At 43.9% G+C, this 6365-nt stretch overlaps 1 pseudogene; it reads left to right on the top strand.

Moving 5' to 3' along the window:
- The first annotated feature begins 1341 nt into the window (after positions 1-1341).
- Positions 1342-1461, top strand: LOC133505472 (5S ribosomal RNA; annotated as a pseudogene).
- Positions 1462-6365: the final 4904 nt, after the last annotated feature.

Genomic DNA, 6365 nt, shown 5'->3' with positions numbered 1-6365 from the left:
CTTCCCTTCACTCGTGAACAAGACCTCAAGATACTTGAACTCCTCCACTTGGGGCAGGATCTCATCCCTGAGCTGGAGAGGGCACACCACCCTTTTCTGACTGGGGACTATGGTCTCAGATTTGGAGGTGTTGGTTCTCATTCCAGCTGCTTCACATTCTGCTGCAAACCGCTCCAGTAAGAGTTTACGTTCACGTTTTCTTGAATCCAGCAGAACTGTCTGCAAAAAGCAGAGATCCGATACTGAGGCCATCAAACCAAGCCACCTCTATGCCGAGAGATTCTGTCTGTAAAAGTTCTGAACAGATTCGGTGACAAAGGAAAAATTTGGAGACCAACCCTCACTGGAAAGGAGTCTAACTTATTGTTGGCAATGCAGACCAAGCTCTTACACCGGTCATAAAGGGACTAAACGGCACATATCAGGGGATTCTCGAAGTCCACAAAACATGTAGACTGGTTGGGCGGACTCCCACGCACCCTTAAGGACCCTGCTAAGGTTGTATAACTGGTTGACTCCACAGCCAGGATGAAAATCACATTGCTCCTGATTGTGAGATTCAGGTTCGCGACGGGTCCTCCTCTACACTACACCTGGGTCGACCTTACCAGGGAGGGTGAGGAGTGAACTTCGTGGTTCATACGAGCAGCTCTGCATAGTGTTTAGCCATGGTAGCTCGCTACCCGCAGCTTTGGAGCTGCCTGCACCACGTAATACGTACGATAGCAGACATGCAAGGGTTCTTAAAATAGCTTTCGGATTCAAGCTCGCACAACGGAAATGTGAAATGTCCTTGGAGTAAACAAGATCGTGTCAGCCGTGATGTCTATCACGGGTCTGATCAGGGATGTAATTCAATCGAGACATTAGAACTGATCACAACATTTGCATGAAATGCAAAATATCAACTGCTCCGATGTAGCCGATCAGATTGGTGGAACGTCCGTTTTGTAACCCTACGGTATCAGTATTGAATTGGGCTGCTGTAATTTAATTTCCCTATCAGGCATTTATCTTACATCGGTGGAAATGTACTTGACTGAACTGAACTCCATTCAAGACCAACGCAGATCCCTGTTTTTTTTCTAGAGCAGTTATTATTTGGACTCTGTATTTATGTTCAGATAAAAAGCAACTCTTGGTGCAGAGTGAGATGATATGCTTTGGATGCACAAGGTTCATGTGACGAGTGGTGTGCTGTAAGAGAACGAGGGACTTGGTCTTTCAGATAACAAGGCATGGGTTTAACTTGCCTGCACTTTCCAGTGATTGAACGTGAATGTGCGTTTGTGTGTGTCGACTCATCGCATTCCTTTTATTATCGATAATTGTATAAAAGCAATGTACGGCCACGCGACCCTGAGAACGCCCGATCTCGTCAGATCTCAGAGGCTAAGCGGGTTTGGCCCTTGTTTAGTACTTGGATGGGAGACCACCTGGGAATACCAGGTGCTGTAAGCTTCTCTCCCCAGCTAAAATGCGGAAGGCTTGTGTCAGGAAGGGCATCCGGCGTAAAACTGTACCAAACAAAAATGCGTTCATCTGAGATGGCAAGCTGTGGCGACCCCTAAATGGGCAAGCCGAAAGGAAAAGAAGAATTGTATAAAAGCAATGTATTGATTTTAATTTTTGCGTGAATGTGTTTTTTTTTTTGGGGGGGGGGGTTTGTAGATAGGCCTTATGAGAATTAAGATCCCAAATTATTGCCATACTTTATATTCGTTGCAGACTATTGTACCATTATCTAGTGTACCACAGTTCTGACTTGTACATTTGGAGCTCTTAAAATTATTGTAAAAGCTCAAAGGTCCAACACAACTCTTTGGATTGGGAGATTTATAAATAATCTGCATCGCAAATAATGGATAATTATGATTAATCGGGTTCAGGGTCCAACTGTTTCCCTCAAAACCTGTAACTGTATAAAGTGAACTACAGGTAGTGTTCAAAAACCGTATATAACAATGTGGCACAACTAGTAAGTCCGTGTCTGATGATGCTGGAGTCTGCTTTGAAAGAAACTGCTTCACAAATCCCTCCCTTAGAGATAGGGTGAGAAACTCGGTCATCTGGGAGGGTCTCAGTGTCGAGCCGCTGCTCCTCCGCATTGAGAGGAGCCAGATGAGGTGGCTGGGGCATCTGATCCGGATGCCCCCTGGACGCCTCCCTGGTGAGGTGTTCCGGGCACGTCCCACCGGAAGGAGACCCCGAGGACGACCCAGGACATGCCGGAGAGACTATCTCTCTCGGCGTGCTTGGGAACGCCTCGGGATCCCTCCGGAAGAGCTGGAAGAAGTGGCTGGGGAAAGGGAAGTCTGGGTATCCCTGCTGAAGCTACTTCCCCCGCGACCCGACCTGGAAAAGCGGTAGAAATTGATTGGATGGATGGATGGATGGATGGATGGAAATCCTGCGATGGATAACTCTCAAGTTCCGCTTAACAACCCGCACTGATTTTAGTCCCTTTTTGTGTTTTCTTTGTTGCCAAAGAGAGAGTAAAATGCTTGAAGAGTTAATCCTGTGGCGCTCAATGATCTGAAATATTGCATATGCTGAGAGACACCTGTGAAATGTCATGCAGGACTGCTCACTTTTGTGTTCACATATTACCTAACAGAATTCGATGAACACGCTTTCAAGCTTCGGTACCTCCGTTTTGACGGAGCAATTTGTTTTTCTGTGAGTGAAAACACATTTCATAAGAACTCAGAAAACCACAGGAAGCATTTTCAAAGGTGGAGCCTTTGGGGTAGCATTTTTTTGGAATGATTCACCGCGCTTCCCATTCTTTTTCGCCGCGTCACTCTGCGAGGAGCAGCCTTAGACACGCAGTTACTGGCACCTTCTAGATGTAATCCTCCATTAAATAGCGGAGGACCTGTTAGTCATACTTAACCAATGAGATAACATTCTACAAAAAGACTTGATTGCTGTCAGACCTTGTCCGGCGAAGTTAGATAACAACATTAGTTCCACGTTATCGTGTGTCCCATTTTTTTTTTTTTAAAACGGCGGAAACGGTTTTGCATTCGGTTATATTGACGCTAATTAAACCTCCCCGTCGTCGTCCTCGGTGTCGTCAGCCCCGCGTAATCAGTGGCGCTCGGCACGGCATGTTCTCCCGCTGCGAGACGGCCTCGCCGTGCGTGTTGTCTACGTTCTTCACATATCATGGGCGCGAAGGATTAATAGGGGTGGAAATTACTTTTAACAAGCAGAAGCTCTGTCACAACAAGTTGCCGAATATGCCCCAGGGCTTCCTTCATTTCTCTGCTGAATGGAAAAACTTTGTGTTCTTTCTTTTGCCGGTGAACTTTTTGATTTTTCCTTCAAATGTTAACGCTACTTGGTTTCATATAAAACATCCCCGCGGTGTTACGACCGCTGTGTTGTGTCAGCGATTGTCTTTTGTGGCAGATGTTAAGCGATGAATCATAAAAAAAAAATAATTGAGCAATTAGTTCTCATTGTTTCCATGGAGGTGTGGGGGGGGGGAAATAAATTTGTCTTTCCTACCTTTGCCATACGAGTTGATCACGTAACACGACACCATCATTTGAATCGCGCGTGCAGGAGGATGACGGCTTTGCAAAAAAGAGTGCACATTTGAATCCAAACTGCTCGTTTTATCCCAAAATGGTGCAAGATGTCCCATTCGTCATGACACCAACATTAAACCGTTCTGATCTGTGAATCCGGGTCATCTCTTTCCTTGTCCTTTTCAATATCTGTTTTTTCCTGGATAACGAAAAAAATCCATTTTAATACAGTCAGACTAGAGAGGAAACTTGTCTCTTCAGGGGCGATACTGGCCAGTGGATGCGTCTTTGCAAAAGGACACAAATAGAACAAAGAAAACGCCTTTGGGGCTCTGATGTGTCACATGGCGCATTCTAGTTCAAAACAAGCTTGAACAGCAAACCAAGAGGTCTTTCCCAAATGACACTTAAAAAAAAAAAAAAAAATGAAGCACTTGAATGGTGAAAAGGTGATTGTGTGTTTGTGTTTACTCGGAGTTCAGAGTTTTTCTACCGTTGCGCAGAGCGGCGTGAGGTTCGTTGAGTTTTCAGAGGTTACTGGGTTCGCGGGGCTGTGCGCTAGTTTGCCTGAAGGCCCGTCCTTGAACTGAGAGAGAATACGCCGCTGGTGAAGGTCTTTTCAGATTGACTGACTACGACTGTTGAAGCTCGGCCAGCTGACCGCGGGCCAGGCAAGACAAATCCGGGGCTCCTCGCAAGTATTATACAGTGGCCAACCGGCTTAAGAGTTGTTAATCACGTAGAAGGATTCGTGTCATTTTTATCTTACTTTTTCAGCACAACACAGCGACGCATTTAGAATGCATATGTTGGTGATTCTTGGATAAGAAGAAGCCTTTCAGTGAAATACAGTTCTGTATATCCGTAGGCAAAAGGCTGGAACCAGAGCCCAAAACTAGCACGTTAGTGTTTTGTTATCCATGTTTTTCCTCAGGTTACAAATTGAATGAGTTGCTCATTGGCTGACCTACAGCAGTTCTTCACTGGCAAGCTTTATGTGCTCATGTACCAACTAAAGCTGCCAGCTGAAGAACTGTTGTGGTCCGCTCTTCCCTGCAATGATGACCGCTCCCGTCGCCAGGACCAGACCGAGAGGATACTGACTGAATGGAACCGATTCCTGCATTTTCTACCACTTAATCCCGTTCGGGGTTATGTTTGAGCTGGAATCAATCCAAGTTCATTCGGGGAGGCGCGATGATAACTGATAGCACTTGCTGGACCATTATCAGCCACAGAGACTGTGTTTCTTCTGCAGCCGGTTCATGTGTTGAGATCCATACCATGACACTTGCTGTTGGTGGAACAGAAACAATGCATCAAGGAAGACGTGTACAAATACATACGGCGGATATTAAAGTCTATCCAACTCTTAAATATCTGATAGTTTTGATATAAAACGATGACAAGAGCCATTTCAAACCTTTTTCCTCAATTAATGTGACCTATAACTTTAAGAACTGGCTTTGAAATGGGTAATAAAAAATAAACCAAGATAATGTGCCTGCACACCCACTCATAACTGGGATGTGACTGTATTTGGATGTAACCATTCACAATTGGTCATAAAATGGATGTCAGCACCATTAAAAAAATGCTGCCGATTAATCCAAAATGAAGTTGAGTTGTTTTAGTTTTTTTTTTTTTTTTTTTTTTCAACCAGAAGCTTGACGGTTTTGTGGTAGCACTGACTGGTGTGTAAAAATGTTCACAATTCCCTCTATGTTGTCTAAGACTGATGGGAGGAAAAAATGGTTCCAATGAATGATGCTGCCACCGACGCGTTTCACAGCAGGTACGGTGTTCTTTTAGTATTGAGCACTGTTTTGTGACAAACATTACAGGATGTAATCGAAGCCCAAATGTTTAACCTTGGTTTCAGTGGCCGATAACAAAATCATGTGTTGAAAAAGGTTTAAAAGAAAATTCTGTATACTTTGACAAATATTTTCACATTTCATTTGTGGGCTATTTGGGTTCAATGTTTTAACCAGACACAAGACGACGACGACAACGTGGGGATACGAACCTGGCAAGTCGCCCCTGTGCTACGACCCCCACGGACTTGCGCAAGACTAGTTATGTAATTTTTGTATTAGTCAAAAACTTACAGAATTGTATTTACTTTGAAAAAATTGGCTGAGCCCATCAAGCTTCGTCTTCTCCCCAATTGCTTGTCACTCAGTAGTGTACATACAAATTCCAGGGTAGTGAAGTGCAAAAGAATTAATAGGCCAACATCTGATTGATTACATTTACATCTTTTAATTGGTCAATTACATTTATCAGGCATTTTTCCTTGTTTTGAGGAAAAGAGCAAGTCCTCGTTTACGTTATATCTGTTGGAAGCAAGTTATAAATAAGTTTTGTATGACTTCTCGAACCCGGGAAGCCACCGCTAGCAGGTAAATAAGCTACCAGTCACAGAAATTTCTCATTCAAACGAGAAACTCTCTCATTCAAATGAAAAAGTTTCTCGTTAGAATGAGAAACACTTTTTTCCCCATGTCCCTTTAGGGGCTCCATATCTCTGGATTAAAAAATTTAAATCTAATAAGTACATGATAAAAACAGCTAGTGGTGACATAAGGTGTTTTTTTTTTTTTTAAATACTGTACTCTTTACATCACAAACCTCAAAACCTGTTAGGGAAAGGGGAAAACCTGTAATTTGCATTTCTGATTAGAAATCTGTTTGTAGAGTCACTGATGGTGTAATTGTACACACGCCTGACTTTGGTGAGGGCAGCGTGAGATCGAGTCCCACTCGGCTACGGCGTCAATATGTGCCCTGCGACTGACTGGCAAATAGTTCATGGCGTAGTTT

The sequence above is a fragment of the Syngnathoides biaculeatus genome, chromosome 8 (genome assembly GCF_019802595.1).
Source record: "Syngnathoides biaculeatus isolate LvHL_M chromosome 8, ASM1980259v1, whole genome shotgun sequence".
Taxonomy (NCBI): Eukaryota; Metazoa; Chordata; class Actinopteri; order Syngnathiformes; family Syngnathidae; genus Syngnathoides; species Syngnathoides biaculeatus.
Note: the sequence above shows the minus strand (reverse complement) of the source record. Positions and strands in the feature narration are given on the sequence as shown.